This window comes from Schistocerca americana, chromosome 8 (genome assembly GCF_021461395.2).
Source record: "Schistocerca americana isolate TAMUIC-IGC-003095 chromosome 8, iqSchAmer2.1, whole genome shotgun sequence".
NCBI lineage: Eukaryota > Metazoa > Arthropoda > Insecta > Orthoptera > Acrididae > Schistocerca > Schistocerca americana.
In genome coordinates, this window is record NC_060126.1 from 95373165 (window position 1) to 95390221 (window position 17057).

Sequence of the window (17057 nt, forward strand, 5' to 3'; positions counted from 1 at the left end):
GTGTAGTTGGCGCAAAATCTTAAAAAATGCTACAACTTAGGAAGTGGTTCTCGCATTCTTCACATTTCAGAATTGCGGGGTATGCTGTTAACGCTGTATCAAAGCACCCCAGCCGACGCTGTGGGCGTAATAATCGAGCTCGGCACAGTCCGCAAAAGAAATAATTTTAGCAGAGCGTGGTTTCGATCCACGGACCTCTGGGTTATGGGCCCAGCACGCTTCCACTGCGCCACTCTGCTGCCTGGGGTTGCGCCGGCTCTTCGCCACGTGACGTGGGACACTTGGAAAGTGTTGTCTGCGTCGCTTTCACACGCCTGTATTTAATTGCGTATCATCTCCTACAGCTCTCAGCTTGACTTGTCTCGACTTTGCTCGACTGACGATACGCTGACGCTTGCAGGCAGCGATATTTACCACGATCGACTCGACATGCAGCTGCGAGATGCACAGGAGCAACAAAGCACTCCACGGTGCGGCGACATACGAAATCCACTGCCCAGCTACGCGTCGGCAACTAACAAAACGCCGACCCTGCCAGGATTCGAACCTGGAATCTTCTGATCCGTAGTCAGACGCGATATCCGTTGCGCCACAGGGCCAGTGGCAGCATTTCTTTCTACGAGACAAGTGCAGTTCGCTAAGAAACGTGTTCTCCATGGCTGAGCAAGCTCCCAAGGAAGGTACCTTTCGTGCAGCTGCGTGGCCGCAGTGCGCCTGCAGAGCTTAGAGCTTGCCACGCATCTGCTCTCGCTGTTCGACAGGTAGCAGAAGGCAAGGCGCGCGTTTTCCCACGTTTTCTCGACGACGAGAGCCGGTTGATGTGCATGTAAGCGTAGCATATGAAACAAGAATAGCACGAAGCATTGGTAGTCAGGTGCCAAAGTCGCAGTATGGCATCAGGTGGCGATCGTATGTTTCTGTGGCCACCACTGGTTTGCAGCAAAGTGAATACCGCTAACTGAAAGCACTCTGTTGTAGCCCCAGTGGCGCAATTGGTTAGCGCACGGTACTTATAAGGCAGTAGCCGTGAGCAATGCCGGGGTTGTGAGTTCGAGCCTCACCTGGGGCATACTTTTATTTCTTAGCAGCTGTCTCTGACAGCAACAGGAGGCTAGGTTTGAGATGTATCAGCTATTTGAGTAACATAATTGTGCATTCGAGACGCTAGCTGCGTCTTCCTCGGTAGTATAGTGGTTAGTATCCCCGCCTGTCACGCGGGAGACCGGGGTTCGACTCCCCGCCGGGGAGGCACATCCGATTTGTAATTGCTGCTCTATCACTCGCCGAACTTAGTGTAGGTCGTTTGCGGCTACTAGCACCATATCTCTCGCACACAGGCACCTGTCTACAGCGCATCCTCGGTAGTATAGTGGTTAGTATCCCCGCCTGTCACGCGGGAGACCGGGGTTCGATTCCCCGCCGGGGAGATGCGATTTTTATCTCACAACCCTGTTCGAGTGTTGCGCGTATGTGGGTCGTAAGAGCATTAACTTTGCGATCGTGGAGTGTAGTTGGCGCAAAATCTTAAAAAATGCTACAACTTAGGAAGTGGTTCTCGCATTCTTCACATTTCAGAATTGCGGGGTATGCTGTTAACGCTGTATCAAAGCACCCCAGCCGACGCTGTGGGCGTAATAATCGAGCTCGGCACAGTCCGCAAAAGAAATAATTTTAGCAGAGCGTGGTTTCGATCCACGGACCTCTGGGTTATGGGCCCAGCACGCTTCCACTGCGCCACTCTGCTGCCTGGGGTTGCGCCGGCTCTTCGCCACGTGACGTGGGACACTTGGAAAGTGTTGTCTGCGTCGCTTTCACACGCCTGTATTTAATTGCGTATCATCTCCTACAGCTCTCAGCTTGACTTGTCTCGACTTTGCTCGACTGACGATACGCTGACGCTTGCAGGCAGCGATATTTACCACGATCGACTCGACATGCAGCTGCGAGATGCACAGGAGCAACAAAGCACTCCACGGTGCGGCGACATACGAAATCCACTGCCCAGCTACGCGTCGGCAACTAACAAAACGCCGACCCTGCCAGGATTCGAACCTGGAATCTTCTGATCCGTAGTCAGACGCGTTATCCGTTGCGCCACAGGGCCAGTGGCAGCATTTCTTTCTACGAGACAAGTGCAGTTCGCTAAGAAACGTGTTCTCCATGGCTGAGCAAGCTCCCAAGGAAGGTACCTTTCGTGCAGCTGCGTGGCCGCAGTGCGCCTGCAGAGCTTAGAGCTTGCCACGCATCTGCTCTCGCTGTTCGACAGGTAGCAGAAGGCAAGGCGCGCGTTTTCCCACGTTTTCTCGACGACGAGAGCCGGTTGATGTGCATGTAAGCGTAGCATATGAAACAAGAATAGCACGAAGCATTGGTAGTCAGGTGCCAAAGTCGCAGTATGGCATCAGGTGGCGATCGTATGTTTCTGTGGCCACCACTGGTTTGCAGCAAAGTGAATACCGCTAACTGAAAGCACTCTGTTGTAGCCCCAGTGGCGCAATTGGTTAGCGCACGGTACTTATAAGGCAGTAGCCGTGAGCAATGCCGGGGTTGTGAGTTCGAGCCTCACCTGGGGCATACTTTTATTTCTTAGCAGCTGTCTCTGACAGCAACAGGAGGCTAGGTTTGAGATGTATCAGCTATTTGAGTAACATAATTGTGCATTCGAGACGCTAGCTGCGTCTTCCTCGGTAGTATAGTGGTTAGTATCCCCGCCTGTCACGCGGGAGACCGGGGTTCGATTCCCCGCCGGGGAGGCACATCCGATTTGTAATTGCTGCTCTATCACTCGCCGAACTTAGTGTAGGTCGTTTGCGGCTACTAGCACCATATCTCTCGCACACAGGCACCTGTCTACAGCGCATCCTCGGTAGTATAGTGGTTAGTATCCCCGCCTGTCACGCGGGAGACCGGAGTTCGATTCCCCGCCGGGGAGATGCGATTTTTATCTCACAACCCTGTTCGAGTGTTGCGCGTATGTGGGTCGTAAGAGCATTAACTTTGCGATCGTGGAGTGTAGTTGGCGCAAAATCTTAAAAAATGCTACAACTTAGGAAGTGGTTCTCGCATTCTTCACATTTCAGAATTGCGGGGTATGCTGTTAACGCTGTATCAAAGCACCCCAGCCGACGCTGTGGGCGTAATAATCGAGCTCGGCACAGTCCGCAAAAGAAATAATTTTAGCAGAGCGTGGTTTCGATCCACGGACCTCTGGGTTATGGGCCCAGCACGCTTCCACTGCGCCACTCTGCTGCCTGGGGTTGCGCCGGCTCTTCGCCACGTGACGTGGGACACTTGGAAAGTGTTGTCTGCGTCGCTTTCACACGCCTGTATTTAATTGCGTATCATCTCCTACAGCTCTCAGCTTGACTTGTCTCGACTTTGCTCGACTGACGCTACGCTGACGCTTGCAGGCTGCGATATTTACCACGATTGACTCGACATGCAGCTGCGAGATGCACAGGAGTAACAAAGCACTCCGCGATGCGTCGACATACGAAATCCACTGCCCAGCTACGCGTCGGCAACCAACAAAATGCCGACCCTGCCAGGATTCGAACCTGGAATCTTCTGATCCGTAGTCAGACGCGTTATCCGTTGCGCCACAGGGCCAGTGGCAGCATTTCTTTCTACGAGGCAAGTGCAATTGGCGAAGAAACGTGTTCTCCATGGCTGAGCAAGCTCCCAAGGAAGGTACCTCTCGTCCAGCTGCGTGGCCGCAGTGCGCCTGCAGAGCTTAGAGCTTGCCACACATCTGCTCTCGCTGCTCGACAGGTAGCAGAAGGCAAGGCGCGCGTTTTCCCGCGTTTTCTCGACGACCAGAGCCGGTTGATGTGCATGTCAGCGTAGCATATGAAACAAGAATAGCACGAAGCATTGGTAGTCAGGTGCCAAAGTCGCAGTATGGCATCAGGTGGCGATCGTATGTTTCTGTGGCCACCACTGGTTTGCAGCAAAGTGAATACCGCTAACTGAGAACACTGTGTCGTAGCCCCAGTGGCGCAATTGGTTAGCGCACGGTACTTATAAGGCAGTAGCCGTGAGCAATGCCGCGGTTGTGAGTTCGAGCCTCACCTGGGGCATACTTTTATTTCTTAGCAGCTGTCTCTGACAGCAACAGGAGGCTAGGTTTGAGATGTATCAGCTATTTGAGTAACATAATTGTGTATTCGAGACGCTAGCTGCGTCTTCCTCGGTAGTATAGTGGTTAGTATCCCCGCCTGTCACGCGGGAGACCGGGGTTCGATTCCCCGCCGGGGAGGCACATCCGATTTTTAATTGCTGCTCTTTCACTCGCCGAACTTAGTGTAGGACGTTTGCGGCTACTTGCACCATATCTCTCGCACACAGGCACCTGTTTACATCGCATCCTCGGTAGTATAGTGGTTAGTATCCCCGCCTGTCACGCGGGAGACCGGGGTTCGATTCCCCGCCGGGGAGATGCGATTTTTATCTCACAAACCTGTTCGAGTGTTGCGCGTATGGGGGTCGTAAGAGCATTAACTTTGCGATCAAGGAGTGTAGTTGGTGCAAAATCTTAAAAAATGCTACATCTTAGGAAGTGGTTCTCGCATTCTTCACACTTCAGAATTACTGGGTTTGCTGTTAACGCTGAATCAAGGTACCCCAGCCGACGCTGTGGGCGTAATAATCGAGCTCGACACAGTCTGCAAAAGAAATAATTTTAGCAGAGCGTGGTTTCGATCCACGGACCTCTGGGTTATGGGCCCAGCACGCTTCCACTGCGCCACTCTGCTGGCTGGGGTTGCGCTGGCTCTTCGCCACGTGACGTGGGACACTTGGAAAGCGTTGTCTGCGTCGCTTTCACACGCCTGTACTTAATTGCGTATCATCTCCCACAGCTCTCAGCTTGACTTGTCTCGACTTTGCTCGACTGACGCTACGCTGACGCTTGCAGGCTGCGATATTTACCACGATTGACTCGACATGCAGCTGCGAGATGCACAGGAGTAACAAAGCACTCCGCGATGCGTCGACATACGAAATCCACTGCCCAGCTACGCGTCGGCAACCAACAAAATGCCGACCCTGCCAGGATTCGAACCTGGAATCTTCTGATCCGTAGTCAGACGCGTTATCCGTTGCGCCACAGGGCCAGTGGCAGCATTTCTTTCTACGAGGCAAGTGCAATTGGCGAAGAAACGTGTTCTCCATGGCTGAGCAAGCTCCCAAGGAAGGTACCTCTCGTCCAGCTGCGTGGCCGCAGTGCGCCTGCAGAGCTTAGAGCTTGCCACACATCTGCTCTCGCTGCTCGACAGGTAGCAGAAGGCAAGGCGCGCGTTTTCCCGCGTTTTCTCGACGACCAGAGCCGGTTGATGTGCATGTCAGCGTAGCATATGAAACAAGAATAGCACGAAGCATTGGTAGTCAGGTGCCAAAGTCGCAGTATGGCATCAGGTGGCGATCGTATGTTTCTGTGGCCACCACTGGTTTGCAGCAAAGTGAATACCTGAATACCGCTAACTGAGAACACTGTGTCGTAGCCCCAGTGGCGCAATTGGTTAGCGCACGGTACTTATAAGGCAGTAGCCGTGAGCAATGCCGGGGTTGTGAGTTCGAGCCTCACCTGGGGCATACTTTTATTTCTTAGCAGCTGTCTCTGACAGCAACAGGAGGCTAGGTTTGAGATGTATCAGCTATTTGAGTAACATAATTGTGTATTCGAGACGCTAGCTGCGTCTTCCTCGGTAGTATAGTGGTTAGTATCCCCGCCTGTCACGCGGGAGACCGGGGTTCGATTCCCCGCCGGGGAGGCACATCCGATTTTTAATTGCTGCTCTTTCACTCGCCGAACTTAGTGTAGGACGTTTGCGGCTACTTGCACCATATCTCTCGCACACAGGCACCTGTTTACATCGCATCCTCGGTAGTATAGTGGTTAGTATCCCCGCCTGTCACGCGGGAGACCGGGGTTCGATTCCCCGCCGGGGAGATGCGATTTTTATCTCACAAACCTGTTCGAGTGTTGCGCGTATGGGGGTCGTAAGAGCATTAACTTTGCGATCAAGGAGTGTAGTTGGTGCAAAATCTTAAAAAATGCTACATCTTAGGAAGTGGTTCTCGCATTCTTCACACTTCAGAATTACTGGGTTTGCTGTTAACGCTGAATCAAGGCACCCCAGCCGACGCTGTGGGCGTAATAATCGAGCTCGACACAGTCTGCAAAAGAAATAATTTTAGCAGAGCGTGGTTTCGATCCACGGACCTCTGGGTTATGGGCCCAGCACGCTTCCACTGCGCCACTCTGCTGGCTGGGGTTGCGCTGGCTCTTCGCCACGTGACGTGGGACACTTGGAAAGCGTTGTCTGCGTCGCTTTCACACGCCTGTACTTAATTGCGTATCATCTCCCACAGCTCTCAGCTTGACTTGTCTCGACTTTGCTCGACTGACGCTACGCTGACGCTTGCAGGCTGCGATATTTACCACGATTGACTCGACATGCAGCTGCGAGATGCACAGGAGTAACAAAGCACTCCGCGATGCGTCGACATACGAAATCCACTGCCCAGCTACGCGTCGGCAACCAACAAAATGCCGACCCTGCCAGGATTCGAACCTGGAATCTTCTGATCCGTAGTCAGACGCGTTATCCGTTGCGCCACAGGGCCAGTGGCAGCATTTCTTTCTACGAGGCAAGTGCAATTGGCGAAGAAACGTGTTCTCCATGGCTGAGCAAGCTCCCAAGGAAGGTACCTCTCGTCCAGCTGCGTGGCCGCAGTGCGCCTGCAGAGCTTAGAGCTTGCCACACATCTGCTCTCGCTGCTCGACAGGTAGCAGAAGGCAAGGCGCGCGTTTTCCCGCGTTTTCTCGACGACCAGAGCCGGTTGATGTGCATGTCAGCGTAGCATATGAAACAAGAATAGCACGAAGCATTGGTAGTCAGGTGCCAAAGTCGCAGTATGGCATCAGGTGGCGATCGTATGTTTCTGTGGCCACCACTGGTTTGCAGCAAAGTGAATACCGCTAACTGAGAACACTGCGTCGTAGCCCCAGTGGCGCAATTGGTTAGCGCACGGTACTTATAAGGCAGTAGCCGTGAGCAATGCCGGGGTTGTGAGTTCGAGCCTCACCTGGGGCATACTTTTATTTCTTAGCAGCTGTCTCTGACAGCAACAGGAGGCTAGGTTTGAGATGTATCAGCTATTTGAGTAACATAATTGTGTATTCGAGACGCTAGCTGCGTCTTCCTCGGTAGTATAGTGGCTAGTATCCCCGCCTGTCACGCGGGAGACCGGGGTTCGATTCCCCGCCGGGGAGGCACATCCGATTTTTCATTGCTGCTCTTTCACTCGCCGAACTTAGTGTAGGACGTTTGCGGCTACTTGCACCATATCTCTCGCACACAGGCACCTGTTTACATCGCATCCTCGGTAGTATAGTGGTTAGTATCCCCGCCTGTCACGCGGGAGACCGGGGTTCGATTCCCCGCCGGGGAGATGCGATTTTTATCTCACAAACCTGTTCGAGTGTTGCGCGTATGGGGGTCGTAAGAGCATTAACTTTGCGATCAAGGAGTGTAGTTGGTGCAAAATCTTAAAAAATGCTACATCTTAGGAAGTGGTTCTCGCATTCTTCACACTTCAGAATTACTGGGTTTGCTGTTAACGCTGAATCAAGGCACCCCAGCCGACGCTGTGGGCGTAATAATCGAGCTCGACACAGTCTGCAAAAGAAATAATTTTAGCAGAGCGTGGTTTCGATCCACGGACCTCTGGGTTATGGGCCCAGCACGCTTCCACTGCGCCACTCTGCTGGCTGGGGTTGCGCTGGCTCTTCGCCACGTGACGTGGGACACTTGGAAAGCGTTGTCTGCGTCGCTTTCACACGCCTGTACTTAATTGCGTATCATCTCCCACAGCTCTCAGCTTGACTTGTCTCGACTTTGCTCGACTGACGCTACGCTGACGCTTGCAGGCTGCGATATTTACCACGATTGACTCGACATGCAGCTGCGAGATGCACAGGAGTAACAAAGCACTCCGCGATGCGTCGACATACGAAATCCACTGCCCAGCTACGCGTCGGCAACCAACAAAATGCCGACCCTGCCAGGATTCGAACCTGGAATCTTCTGATCCGTAGTCAGACGCGTTATCCGTTGCGCCACAGGGCCAGTGGCAGCATTTCTTTCTACGAGGCAAGTGCAATTGGCGAAGAAACGTGTTCTCCATGGCTGAGCAAGCTCCCAAGGAAGGTACCTCTCGTCCAGCTGCGTGGCCGCAGTGCGCCTGCAGAGCTTAGAGCTTGCCACACATCTGCTCTCGCTGCTCGACAGGTAGCAGAAGGCAAGGCGCGCGTTTTCCCGCGTTTTCTCGACGACCAGAGCCGGTTGATGTGCATGTCAGCGTAGCATATGAAACAAGAATAGCACGAAGCATTGGTAGTCAGGTGCCAAAGTCGCAGTATGGCATCAGGTGGCGATCGTATGTTTCTGTGGCCACCACTGGTTTGCAGCAAAGTGAATACCGCTAACTGAGAACACTGTGTCGTAGCCCCAGTGGCGCAATTGGTTAACGCACGGTACTTATAAGGCAGTAGCCGTGAGCAATGCCGGGGTTGTGAGTTCGAGCCTCACCTGGGGCATACTTTTATTTCTTAGCAGCTGTCTCTGACAGCAACAGGAGGCTAGGTTTGAGATGTATCAGCTATTTGAGTAACATAATTGTGTATTCGAGACGCTAGCTGCGTCTTCCTCGGTAGTATAGTGGTTAGTATCCCCGCCTGTCACGCGGGAGACCGGGGTTCGATTCCCCGCCGGGGAGGCACATCCGATTTTTAATTGCTGCTCTTTCACTCGCCGAACTTAGTGTAGGACGTTTGCGGCTACTTGCACCATATCTCTCGCACACAGGCACCTGTTTACATCGCATCCTCGGTAGTATAGTGGTTAGTATCCCCGCCTGTCACGCGGGAGACCGGGGTTCGATTCCCCGCCGGGGAGATGCGATTTTTATCTCACAAACCTGTTCGAGTGTTGCGCGTATGGGGGTCGTAAGAGCATTAACTTTGCGATCAAGGAGTGTAGTTGGTGCAAAATCTTAAAAAATGCTACATCTTAGGAAGTGGTTCTCGCATTCTTCACACTTCAGAATTACTGGGTTTGCTGTTAACGCTGAATCAAGGCACCCCAGCCGACGCTGTGGGCGTAATAATCGAGCTCGACACAGTCTGCAAAAGAAATAATTTTAGCAGAGCGTGGTTTCGATCCACGGACCTCTGGGTTATGGGCCCAGCACGCTTCCACTGCGCCACTCTGCTGGCTGGGGTTGCGCTGGCTCTTCGCCACGTGACGTGGGACACTTGGAAAGCGTTGTCTGCGTCGCTTTCACACGCCTGTACTTAATTGCGTATCATCTCCCACAGCTCTCAGCTTGACTTGTCTCGACTTTGCTCGACTGACGCTACGCTGACGCTTGCAGGCTGCGATATTTACCACGATTGACTCGACATGCAGCTGCGAGATGCACAGGAGTAACAAAGCACTCCGCGATGCGTCGACATACGAAATCCACTGCCCAGCTACGCGTCGGCAACCAACAAAATGCCGACCCTGCCAGGATTCGAACCTGGAATCTTCTGATCCGTAGTCAGACGCGTTATCCGTTGCGCCACAGGGCCAGTGGCAGCATTTCTTTCTACGAGGCAAGTGCAATTGGCGAAGAAACGTGTTCTCCATGGCTGAGCAAGCTCCCAAGGAAGGTACCTCTCGTCCAGCTGCGTGGCCGCAGTGCGCCTGCAGAGCTTAGAGCTTGCCACACATCTGCTCTCGCTGCTCGACAGGTAGCAGAAGGCAAGGCGCGCGTTTTCCCGCGTTTTCTCGACGACCAGAGCCGGTTGATGTGCATGTCAGCGTAGCATATGAAACAAGAATAGCACGAAGCATTGGTAGTCAGGTGCCAAAGTCGCAGTATGGCATCAGGTGGCGATCGTATGTTTCTGTGGCCACCACTGGTTTGCAGCAAAGTGAATACCGCTAACTGAGAACACTGTGTCGTAGCCCCAGTGGCGCAATTGGTTAGCGCACGGTACTTATAAGGCAGTAGCCGTGAGCAATGCCGCGGTTGTGAGTTCGAGCCTCACCTGGGGCATACTTTTATTTCTTAGCAGCTGTCTCTGACAGCAACAGGAGGCTAGGTTTGAGATGTATCAGCTATTTGAGTAACATAATTGTGTATTCGAGACGCTAGCTGCGTCTTCCTCGGTAGTATAGTGGTTAGTATCCCCGCCTGTCACGCGGGAGACCGGGGTTCGATTCCCCGCCGGGGAGATGCGATTTTTATCTCACAAACCTGTTCGAGTGTTGCGCGTATGGGGGTCGTAAGAGCATTAACTTTGCGATCAAGGAGTGTAGTTGGTGCAAAATCTTAAAAAATGCTACATCTTAGGAAGTGGTTCTCGCATTCTTCACACTTCAGAATTACTGGGTTTGCTGTTAACGCTGAATCAAGGCACCCCAGCCGACGCTGTGGGCGTAATAATCGAGCTCGACACAGTCTGCAAAAGAAATAATTTTAGCAGAGCGTGGTTTCGATCCACGGACCTCTGGGTTATGGGCCCAGCACGCTTCCACTGCGCCACTCTGCTGGCTGGGGTTGCGCTGGCTCTTCGCCACGTGACGTGGGACACTTGGAAAGCGTTGTCTGTGTCGCTTTCACACGCCTGTACTTAATTGCGTATCATCTCCCACAGCTCTCAGCTTGACTTGTCTCGACTTTGCTCGACTGACGCTACGCTGACGCTTGCAGGCTGCGATATTTACCACGATTGACTCGACATGCAGCTGCGAGATGCACAGGAGTAACAAAGCACTCCGCGATGCGTCGACATACGAAATCCACTGCCCAGCTACGCGTCGGCAACCAACAAAATGCCGACCCTGCCAGGATTCGAACCTGGAATCTTCTGATCCGTAGTCAGACGCGTTATCCGTTGCGCCACAGGGCCAGTGGCAGCATTTCTTTCTACGAGGCAAGTGCAATTGGCGAAGAAACGTGTTCTCCATGGCTGAGCAAGCTCCCAAGGAAGGTACCTCTCGTCCAGCTGCGTGGCCGCAGTGCGCCTGCAGAGCTTAGAGCTTGCCACACATCTGCTCTCGCTGCTCGACAGGTAGCAGAAGGCAAGGCGCGCGTTTTCCCGCGTTTTCTCGACGACCAGAGCCGGTTGATGTGCATGTCAGCGTAGCATATGAAACAAGAATAGCACGAAGCATTGGTAGTCAGGTGCCAAAGTCGCAGTATGGCATCAGGTGGCGATCGTATGTTTCTGTGGCCACCACTGGTTTGCAGCAAAGTGAATACCGCTAACTGAGAACACTGTGTCGTAGCCCCAGTGGCGCAATTGGTTAGCGCACGGTACTTATAAGGCAGTAGCCGTGAGCAATGCCGGGGTTGTGAGTTCGAGCCTCACCTGGGGCATACTTTTATTTCTTAGCAGCTGTCTCTGACAGCAACAGGAGGCTAGGTTTGAGATGTATCAGCTATTTGAGTAACATAATTGTGTATTCGAGACGCTAGCTGCGTCTTCCTCGGTAGTATAGTGGTTAGTATCCCCGCCTGTCACGCGGGAGACCGGGGTTCGATTCCCCGCCGGGGAGGCACATCCGATTTTTAATTGCTGCTCTTTCACTCGCCGAACTTAGTGTAGGACGTTTGCGGCTACTTGCACCATATCTCTCGCACACAGGCACCTGTTTACATCGCATCCTCGGTAGTATAGTGGTTAGTATCCCCGCCTGTCACGCGGGAGACCGGGGTTCGATTCCCCGCCGGGGAGATGCGATTTTTATCTCACAAACCTGTTCGAGTGTTGCGCGTATGGGGGTCGTAAGAGCATTAACTTTGCGATCAAGGAGTGTAGTTGGTGCAAAATCTTAAAAAATGCTACATCTTAGGAAGTGGTTCTCGCATTCTTCACACTTCAGAATTACTGGGTTTGCTGTTAACGCTGAATCAAGGCACCCCAGCCGACGCTGTGGGCGTAATAATCGAGCTCGACACAGTCTGCAAAAGAAATAATTTTAGCAGAGCGTGGTTTCGATCCACGGACCTCTGGGTTATGGGCCCAGCACGCTTCCACTGCGCCACTCTGCTGGCTGGGGTTGCGCTGGCTCTTCGCCACGTGACGTGGGACACTTGGAAAGCGTTGTCTGCGTCGCTTTCACACGCCTGTACTTAATTGCGTATCATCTCCCACAGCTCTCAGCTTGACTTGTCTCGACTTTGCTCGACTGACGCTACGCTGACGCTTGCAGGCTGCGATATTTACCACGATTGACTCGACATGCAGCTGCGAGATGCACAGGAGTAACAAAGCACTCCGCGATGCGTCGACATACGAAATCCACTGCCCAGCTACGCGTCGGCAACCAACAAAATGCCGACCCTGCCAGGATTCGAACCTGGAATCTTCTGATCCGTAGTCAGACGCGTTATCCGTTGCGCCACAGGGCCAGTGGCAGCATTTCTTTCTACGAGGCAAGTGCAATTGGCGAAGAAACGTGTTCTCCATGGCTGAGCAAGCTCCCAAGGAAGGTACCTCTCGTCCAGCTGCGTGGCCGCAGTGCGCCTGCAGAGCTTAGAGCTTGCCACACATCTGCTCTCGCTGCTCGACAGGTAGCAGAAGGCAAGGCGCGCGTTTTCCCGCGTTTTCTCGACGACCAGAGCCGGTTGATGTGCATGTCAGCGTAGCATATGAAACAAGAATAGCACGAAGCATTGGTAGTCAGGTGCCAAAGTCGCAGTATGGCATCAGGTGGCGATCGTATGTTTCTGTGGCCACCACTGGTTTGCAGCAAAGTGAATACCGCTAACTGAGAACACTGTGTCGTAGCCCCAGTGGCGCAATTGGTTAGCGCACGGTACTTATAAGGCAGTAGCCGTGAGCAATGCCGGGGTTGTGAGTTCGAGCCTCACCTGGGGCATACTTTTATTTCTTAGCAGCTGTCTCTGACAGCAACAGGAGGCTAGGTTTGAGATGTATCAGCTATTTGAGTAACATAATTGTGTATTCGAGACGCTAGCTGCGTCTTCCTCGGTAGTATAGTGGTTAGTATCCCCGCCTGTCACGCGGGAGACCGGGGTTCGATTCCCCGCCGGGGAGGCACATCCGATTTTTAATTGCTGCTCTTTCACTCGCCGAACTTAGTGTAGGACGTTTGCGGCTACTTGCACCATATCTCTCGCACACAGGCACCTGTTTACATCGCATCCTCGGTAGTATAGTGGTTAGTATCCCCGCCTGTCACGCGGGAGACCGGGGTTCGATTCCCCGCCGGGGAGATGCGATTTTTATCTCACAAACCTGTTCGAGTGTTGCGCGTATGGGGGTCGTAAGAGCATTAACTTTGCGATCAAGGAGTGTAGTTGGTGCAAAATCTTAAAAAATGCTACATCTTAGGAAGTGGTTCTCGCATTCTTCACACTTCAGAATTACTGGGTTTGCTGTTAACGCTGAATCAAGGCACCCCAGCCGACGCTGTGGGCGTAATAATCGAGCTCGACACAGTCTGCAAAAGAAATAATTTTAGCAGAGCGTGGTTTCGATCCACGGACCTCTGGGTTATGGGCCCAGCACGCTTCCACTGCGCCACTCTGCTGGCTGGGGTTGCGCTGGCTCTTCGCCACGTGACGTGGGACACTTGGAAAGCGTTGTCTGCGTCGCTTTCACACGCCTGTACTTAATTGCGTATCATCTCCCACAGCTCTCAGCTTGACTTGTCTCGACTTTGCTCGACTGACGCTACGCTGACGCTTGCAGGCTGCGATATTTACCACGATTGACTCGACATGCAGCTGCGAGATGCACAGGAGTAACAAAGCACTCCGCGATGCGTCGACATACGAAATCCACTGCCCAGCTACGCGTCGGCAACCAACAAAATGCCGACCCTGCCAGGATTCGAACCTGGAATCTTCTGATCCGTAGTCAGACGCGTTATCCGTTGCGCCACAGGGCCAGTGGCAGCATTTCTTTCTACGAGGCAAGTGCAATTGGCGAAGAAACGTGTTCTCCATGGCTGAGCAAGCTCCCAAGGAAGGTACCTCTCGTCCAGCTGCGTGGCCGCAGTGCGCCTGCAGAGCTTAGAGCTTGCCACACATCTGCTCTCGCTGCTCGACAGGTAGCAGAAGGCAAGGCGCGCGTTTTCCCGCGTTTTCTCGACGACCAGAGCCGGTTGATGTGCATGTCAGCGTAGCATATGAAACAAGAATAGCACGAAGCATTGGTAGTCAGGTGCCAAAGTCGCAGTATGGCATCAGGTGGCGATCGTATGTTTCTGTGGCCACCACTGGTTTGCAGCAAAGTGAATACCGCTAACTGAGAACAATGTGTCGTAGCCCCAGTGGCGCAATTGGTTAGCGCACGGTACTTATAAGGCAGTAGCCGTGAGCAATGCCGGGGTTGTGAGTTCGAGCCTCACCTGGGGCATACTTTTATTTCTTAGCAGCTGTCTCTGACAGCAACAGGAGGCTAGGTTTGAGATGTATCAGCTATTTGAGTAACATAATTGTGTATTCGAGACGCTAGCTGCGTCTTCCTCGGTAGTATAGTGGTTAGTATCCCCGCCTGTCACGCGGGAGACCGGGGTTCGATTCCCCGCCGGGGAGGCACATCCGATTTTTAATTGCTGCTCTTTCACTCGCCGAACTTAGTGTAGGACGTTTGCGGCTACTTGCACCATATCTCTCGCACACAGGCACCTGTTTACATCGCATCCTCGGTAGTATAGTGGTTAGTATCCCCGCCTGTCACGCGGGAGACCGGGGTTCGATTCCCCGCCGGGGAGATGCGATTTTTATCTCACAAACCTGTTCGAGTGTTGCGCGTATGGGGGTCGTAAGAGCATTAACTTTGCGATCAAGGAGTGTAGTTGGTGCAAAATCTTAAAAAATGCTACATCTTAGGAAGTGGTTCTCGCATTCTTCACACTTCAGAATTACTGGGTTTGCTGTTAACGCTGAATCAAGGCACCCCAGCCGACGCTGTGGGCGTAATAATCGAGCTCGACACAGTCTGCAAAAGAAATAATTTTAGCAGAGCGTGGTTTCGATCCACGGACCTCTGGGTTATGGGCCCAGCACGCTTCCACTGCGCCACTCTGCTGGCTGGGGTTGCGCTGGCTCTTCGCCACGTGACGTGGGACACTTGGAAAGCGTTGTCTGCGTCGCTTTCACACGCCTGTACTTAATTGCGTATCATCTCCCACAGCTCTCAGCTTGACTTGTCTCGACTTTGCTCGACTGACGCTACGCTGACGCTTGCAGGCTGCGATATTTACCACGATTGACTCGACATGCAGCTGCGAGATGCACAGGAGTAACAAAGCACTCCGCGATGCGTCGACATACGAAATCCACTGCCCAGCTACGCGTCGGCAACCAACAAAATGCCGACCCTGCCAGGATTCGAACCTGGAATCTTCTGATCCGTAGTCAGACGCGTTATCCGTTGCGCCACAGGGCCAGTGGCAGCATTTCTCTCTACGAGGCAAGTGCAATTGGCGAAGAAACGTGTTCTCCATGGCTGAGCAAGCTCCCAAGGAAGGTACCTCTCGTCCAGCTGCGTGGCCGCAGTGCGCCTGCAGAGCTTAGAGCTTGCCACACATCTGCTCTCGCTGCTCGACAGGTAGCAGAAGGCAAGGCGCGCGTTTTCCCGCGTTTTCTCGACGACCAGAGCCGGTTGATGTGCATGTCAGCGTAGCATATGAAACAAGAATAGCACGAAGCATTGGTAGTCAGGTGCCAAAGTCGCAGTATGGCATCAGGTGGCGATCGTATGTTTCTGTGGCCACCACTGGTTTGCAGCAAAGTGAATACCGCTAACTGAGAACACTGTGTCGTAGCCCCAGTGGCGCAATTGGTTAGCGCACGGTACTTATAAGGCAGTAGCCGTGAGCAATGCCGGGGTTGTGAGTTCGAGCCTCACCTGGGGCATACTTTTATTTCTTAGCAGCTGTCTCTGACAGCAACAGGAGGCTAGGTTTGAGATGTATCAGCTATTTGAGTAACATAATTGTGTATTCGAGACGCTAGCTGCGTCTTCCTCGGTAGTATAGTGGTTAGTATCCCCGCCTGTCACGCGGGAGACCGGGGTTCGATTCCCCGCCGGGGAGGCACATCCGATTTTTAATTGCTGCTCTTTCACTCGCCGAACTTAGTGTAGGACGTTTGCGGCTACTTGCACCATATCTCTCGCACACAGGCACCTGTTTACATCGCATCCTCGGTAGTATAGTGGTTAGTATCCCCGCCTGTCACGCGGGAGACCGGGGTTCGATTCCCCGCCGGGGAGATGCGATTTTTATCTCACAAACCTGTTCGAGTGTTGCGCGTATGGGGGTCGTAAGAGCATTAACTTTGCGATCAAGGAGTGTAGTTGGTGCAAAATCTTAAAAAATGCTACATCTTAGGAAGTGGTTCTCGCATTCTTCACACTTCAGAATTACTGGGTTTGCTGTTAACGCTGAATCAAGGCACCCCAGCCGACGCTGTGGGCGTAATAATCGAGCTCGACACAGTCTGCAAAAGAAATAATTTTAGCAGAGCGTGGTTTCGATCCACGGACCTCTGGGTTATGGGCCCAGCACGCTTCCACTGCGCCACTCTGCTGGCTGGGGTTGCGCTGGCTCTTCGCCACGTGACGTGGGACACTTGGAAAGCGTTGTCTGCGTCGCTTTCACACGCCTGTACTTAATTGCGTATCATCTCCCACAGCTCTCAGCTTGACTTGTCTCGACTTTGCTCGACTGACGCTACGCTGACGCTTGCAGGCTGCGATATTTACCACGATTGACTCGACATGCAGCTGCGAGATGCACAGGAGTAACAAAGCACTCCGCGATGCGTCGACATACGAAATCCACTGCCCAGCTACGCGTCGGCAACCAACAAAATGCCGACCCTGCCAGGATTCGAACCTGGAATCTTCTGATCCGTAGTCAGACGCGTTATCCGTTGCGCCACAGGGCCAGTGGCAGCATTTCTTTCTACGAGGCAAGTGCAATTGGCGAAGAAACGTGTTCTCCATGGCTGAGCAAGCTCCC

The 17057-nt window shown here is 53.0% G+C and overlaps 56 non-coding genes across 56 annotated transcripts; 32 read left to right on the plus strand and 24 right to left on the minus strand.

Annotated features, from left to right (window-relative positions):
• Window positions 1–167: 167 nt before the first annotated feature.
• Trnam-cau lies at window positions 168–239 on the minus strand. The gene has a single exon. It is a non-coding gene; the product is annotated as a tRNA-Met (tRNA).
• A 287-nt stretch (window positions 240–526) lies between these two features.
• On the minus strand, window positions 527–599 carry Trnar-acg. The gene has a single exon. It is a non-coding gene; the product is annotated as a tRNA-Arg (tRNA).
• A 378-nt stretch (window positions 600–977) lies between these two features.
• On the plus strand, window positions 978–1069 carry Trnai-uau. The gene is given in 2 exon segments: window positions 978–1015; window positions 1034–1069. It is a non-coding gene; the product is annotated as a tRNA-Ile (tRNA).
• A 107-nt stretch (window positions 1070–1176) lies between these two features.
• On the plus strand, window positions 1177–1248 carry Trnad-guc. Its single transcript has one exon. It is a non-coding gene; the product is annotated as a tRNA-Asp (tRNA).
• Window positions 1249–1355: 107 nt separating this feature from the next.
• Trnad-guc lies at window positions 1356–1427 on the plus strand. Its single transcript has one exon. It is a non-coding gene; the product is annotated as a tRNA-Asp (tRNA).
• Window positions 1428–1672: 245 nt separating this feature from the next.
• Trnam-cau lies at window positions 1673–1744 on the minus strand. The gene has a single exon. It is a non-coding gene; the product is annotated as a tRNA-Met (tRNA).
• A 287-nt stretch (window positions 1745–2031) lies between these two features.
• On the minus strand, window positions 2032–2104 carry Trnar-acg. The gene has a single exon. It is a non-coding gene; the product is annotated as a tRNA-Arg (tRNA).
• Window positions 2105–2482: 378 nt separating this feature from the next.
• Trnai-uau lies at window positions 2483–2574 on the plus strand. Its single transcript is given in 2 exon segments — window positions 2483–2520; window positions 2539–2574. It is a non-coding gene; the product is annotated as a tRNA-Ile (tRNA).
• A 107-nt stretch (window positions 2575–2681) lies between these two features.
• Trnad-guc lies at window positions 2682–2753 on the plus strand. Its single transcript has one exon. It is a non-coding gene; the product is annotated as a tRNA-Asp (tRNA).
• Window positions 2754–2860: 107 nt separating this feature from the next.
• On the plus strand, window positions 2861–2932 carry Trnad-guc. Its single transcript has one exon. It is a non-coding gene; the product is annotated as a tRNA-Asp (tRNA).
• A 245-nt stretch (window positions 2933–3177) lies between these two features.
• Window positions 3178–3249, minus strand: Trnam-cau. The gene has a single exon. It is a non-coding gene; the product is annotated as a tRNA-Met (tRNA).
• A 287-nt stretch (window positions 3250–3536) lies between these two features.
• Window positions 3537–3609, minus strand: Trnar-acg. Its single transcript has one exon. It is a non-coding gene; the product is annotated as a tRNA-Arg (tRNA).
• Window positions 3610–3987: 378 nt separating this feature from the next.
• Window positions 3988–4079, plus strand: Trnai-uau. The gene is given in 2 exon segments: window positions 3988–4025; window positions 4044–4079. It is a non-coding gene; the product is annotated as a tRNA-Ile (tRNA).
• Window positions 4080–4186: 107 nt separating this feature from the next.
• On the plus strand, window positions 4187–4258 carry Trnad-guc. Its single transcript has one exon. It is a non-coding gene; the product is annotated as a tRNA-Asp (tRNA).
• Window positions 4259–4365: 107 nt separating this feature from the next.
• Window positions 4366–4437, plus strand: Trnad-guc. Its single transcript has one exon. It is a non-coding gene; the product is annotated as a tRNA-Asp (tRNA).
• Window positions 4438–4682: 245 nt separating this feature from the next.
• On the minus strand, window positions 4683–4754 carry Trnam-cau. Its single transcript has one exon. It is a non-coding gene; the product is annotated as a tRNA-Met (tRNA).
• A 287-nt stretch (window positions 4755–5041) lies between these two features.
• Trnar-acg lies at window positions 5042–5114 on the minus strand. Its single transcript has one exon. It is a non-coding gene; the product is annotated as a tRNA-Arg (tRNA).
• Window positions 5115–5500: 386 nt separating this feature from the next.
• On the plus strand, window positions 5501–5592 carry Trnai-uau. The gene is given in 2 exon segments: window positions 5501–5538; window positions 5557–5592. It is a non-coding gene; the product is annotated as a tRNA-Ile (tRNA).
• A 107-nt stretch (window positions 5593–5699) lies between these two features.
• Trnad-guc lies at window positions 5700–5771 on the plus strand. The gene has a single exon. It is a non-coding gene; the product is annotated as a tRNA-Asp (tRNA).
• Window positions 5772–5878: 107 nt separating this feature from the next.
• Trnad-guc lies at window positions 5879–5950 on the plus strand. Its single transcript has one exon. It is a non-coding gene; the product is annotated as a tRNA-Asp (tRNA).
• Window positions 5951–6195: 245 nt separating this feature from the next.
• Trnam-cau lies at window positions 6196–6267 on the minus strand. The gene has a single exon. It is a non-coding gene; the product is annotated as a tRNA-Met (tRNA).
• Window positions 6268–6554: 287 nt separating this feature from the next.
• Trnar-acg lies at window positions 6555–6627 on the minus strand. Its single transcript has one exon. It is a non-coding gene; the product is annotated as a tRNA-Arg (tRNA).
• A 378-nt stretch (window positions 6628–7005) lies between these two features.
• Window positions 7006–7097, plus strand: Trnai-uau. Its single transcript is given in 2 exon segments — window positions 7006–7043; window positions 7062–7097. It is a non-coding gene; the product is annotated as a tRNA-Ile (tRNA).
• Window positions 7098–7204: 107 nt separating this feature from the next.
• On the plus strand, window positions 7205–7276 carry Trnad-guc. Its single transcript has one exon. It is a non-coding gene; the product is annotated as a tRNA-Asp (tRNA).
• Window positions 7277–7383: 107 nt separating this feature from the next.
• Window positions 7384–7455, plus strand: Trnad-guc. Its single transcript has one exon. It is a non-coding gene; the product is annotated as a tRNA-Asp (tRNA).
• Window positions 7456–7700: 245 nt separating this feature from the next.
• Window positions 7701–7772, minus strand: Trnam-cau. The gene has a single exon. It is a non-coding gene; the product is annotated as a tRNA-Met (tRNA).
• A 287-nt stretch (window positions 7773–8059) lies between these two features.
• Window positions 8060–8132, minus strand: Trnar-acg. Its single transcript has one exon. It is a non-coding gene; the product is annotated as a tRNA-Arg (tRNA).
• A 378-nt stretch (window positions 8133–8510) lies between these two features.
• On the plus strand, window positions 8511–8602 carry Trnai-uau. The gene is given in 2 exon segments: window positions 8511–8548; window positions 8567–8602. It is a non-coding gene; the product is annotated as a tRNA-Ile (tRNA).
• A 107-nt stretch (window positions 8603–8709) lies between these two features.
• Trnad-guc lies at window positions 8710–8781 on the plus strand. The gene has a single exon. It is a non-coding gene; the product is annotated as a tRNA-Asp (tRNA).
• A 107-nt stretch (window positions 8782–8888) lies between these two features.
• Window positions 8889–8960, plus strand: Trnad-guc. Its single transcript has one exon. It is a non-coding gene; the product is annotated as a tRNA-Asp (tRNA).
• A 245-nt stretch (window positions 8961–9205) lies between these two features.
• Trnam-cau lies at window positions 9206–9277 on the minus strand. Its single transcript has one exon. It is a non-coding gene; the product is annotated as a tRNA-Met (tRNA).
• Window positions 9278–9564: 287 nt separating this feature from the next.
• Window positions 9565–9637, minus strand: Trnar-acg. The gene has a single exon. It is a non-coding gene; the product is annotated as a tRNA-Arg (tRNA).
• Window positions 9638–10015: 378 nt separating this feature from the next.
• Window positions 10016–10107, plus strand: Trnai-uau. Its single transcript is given in 2 exon segments — window positions 10016–10053; window positions 10072–10107. It is a non-coding gene; the product is annotated as a tRNA-Ile (tRNA).
• A 107-nt stretch (window positions 10108–10214) lies between these two features.
• On the plus strand, window positions 10215–10286 carry Trnad-guc. Its single transcript has one exon. It is a non-coding gene; the product is annotated as a tRNA-Asp (tRNA).
• A 245-nt stretch (window positions 10287–10531) lies between these two features.
• On the minus strand, window positions 10532–10603 carry Trnam-cau. Its single transcript has one exon. It is a non-coding gene; the product is annotated as a tRNA-Met (tRNA).
• Window positions 10604–10890: 287 nt separating this feature from the next.
• Trnar-acg lies at window positions 10891–10963 on the minus strand. The gene has a single exon. It is a non-coding gene; the product is annotated as a tRNA-Arg (tRNA).
• Window positions 10964–11341: 378 nt separating this feature from the next.
• Trnai-uau lies at window positions 11342–11433 on the plus strand. Its single transcript is given in 2 exon segments — window positions 11342–11379; window positions 11398–11433. It is a non-coding gene; the product is annotated as a tRNA-Ile (tRNA).
• A 107-nt stretch (window positions 11434–11540) lies between these two features.
• On the plus strand, window positions 11541–11612 carry Trnad-guc. Its single transcript has one exon. It is a non-coding gene; the product is annotated as a tRNA-Asp (tRNA).
• Window positions 11613–11719: 107 nt separating this feature from the next.
• Trnad-guc lies at window positions 11720–11791 on the plus strand. Its single transcript has one exon. It is a non-coding gene; the product is annotated as a tRNA-Asp (tRNA).
• Window positions 11792–12036: 245 nt separating this feature from the next.
• Window positions 12037–12108, minus strand: Trnam-cau. The gene has a single exon. It is a non-coding gene; the product is annotated as a tRNA-Met (tRNA).
• Window positions 12109–12395: 287 nt separating this feature from the next.
• On the minus strand, window positions 12396–12468 carry Trnar-acg. The gene has a single exon. It is a non-coding gene; the product is annotated as a tRNA-Arg (tRNA).
• A 378-nt stretch (window positions 12469–12846) lies between these two features.
• Window positions 12847–12938, plus strand: Trnai-uau. Its single transcript is given in 2 exon segments — window positions 12847–12884; window positions 12903–12938. It is a non-coding gene; the product is annotated as a tRNA-Ile (tRNA).
• A 107-nt stretch (window positions 12939–13045) lies between these two features.
• Window positions 13046–13117, plus strand: Trnad-guc. The gene has a single exon. It is a non-coding gene; the product is annotated as a tRNA-Asp (tRNA).
• Window positions 13118–13224: 107 nt separating this feature from the next.
• Window positions 13225–13296, plus strand: Trnad-guc. Its single transcript has one exon. It is a non-coding gene; the product is annotated as a tRNA-Asp (tRNA).
• A 245-nt stretch (window positions 13297–13541) lies between these two features.
• Window positions 13542–13613, minus strand: Trnam-cau. Its single transcript has one exon. It is a non-coding gene; the product is annotated as a tRNA-Met (tRNA).
• Window positions 13614–13900: 287 nt separating this feature from the next.
• On the minus strand, window positions 13901–13973 carry Trnar-acg. The gene has a single exon. It is a non-coding gene; the product is annotated as a tRNA-Arg (tRNA).
• A 378-nt stretch (window positions 13974–14351) lies between these two features.
• Window positions 14352–14443, plus strand: Trnai-uau. Its single transcript is given in 2 exon segments — window positions 14352–14389; window positions 14408–14443. It is a non-coding gene; the product is annotated as a tRNA-Ile (tRNA).
• Window positions 14444–14550: 107 nt separating this feature from the next.
• Trnad-guc lies at window positions 14551–14622 on the plus strand. Its single transcript has one exon. It is a non-coding gene; the product is annotated as a tRNA-Asp (tRNA).
• Window positions 14623–14729: 107 nt separating this feature from the next.
• Trnad-guc lies at window positions 14730–14801 on the plus strand. The gene has a single exon. It is a non-coding gene; the product is annotated as a tRNA-Asp (tRNA).
• Window positions 14802–15046: 245 nt separating this feature from the next.
• Trnam-cau lies at window positions 15047–15118 on the minus strand. Its single transcript has one exon. It is a non-coding gene; the product is annotated as a tRNA-Met (tRNA).
• A 287-nt stretch (window positions 15119–15405) lies between these two features.
• Window positions 15406–15478, minus strand: Trnar-acg. Its single transcript has one exon. It is a non-coding gene; the product is annotated as a tRNA-Arg (tRNA).
• A 378-nt stretch (window positions 15479–15856) lies between these two features.
• Trnai-uau lies at window positions 15857–15948 on the plus strand. Its single transcript is given in 2 exon segments — window positions 15857–15894; window positions 15913–15948. It is a non-coding gene; the product is annotated as a tRNA-Ile (tRNA).
• Window positions 15949–16055: 107 nt separating this feature from the next.
• Window positions 16056–16127, plus strand: Trnad-guc. Its single transcript has one exon. It is a non-coding gene; the product is annotated as a tRNA-Asp (tRNA).
• Window positions 16128–16234: 107 nt separating this feature from the next.
• Window positions 16235–16306, plus strand: Trnad-guc. The gene has a single exon. It is a non-coding gene; the product is annotated as a tRNA-Asp (tRNA).
• Window positions 16307–16551: 245 nt separating this feature from the next.
• On the minus strand, window positions 16552–16623 carry Trnam-cau. The gene has a single exon. It is a non-coding gene; the product is annotated as a tRNA-Met (tRNA).
• Window positions 16624–16910: 287 nt separating this feature from the next.
• Window positions 16911–16983, minus strand: Trnar-acg. The gene has a single exon. It is a non-coding gene; the product is annotated as a tRNA-Arg (tRNA).
• Between the last annotated feature and the right edge of the window lie 74 nt (window positions 16984–17057).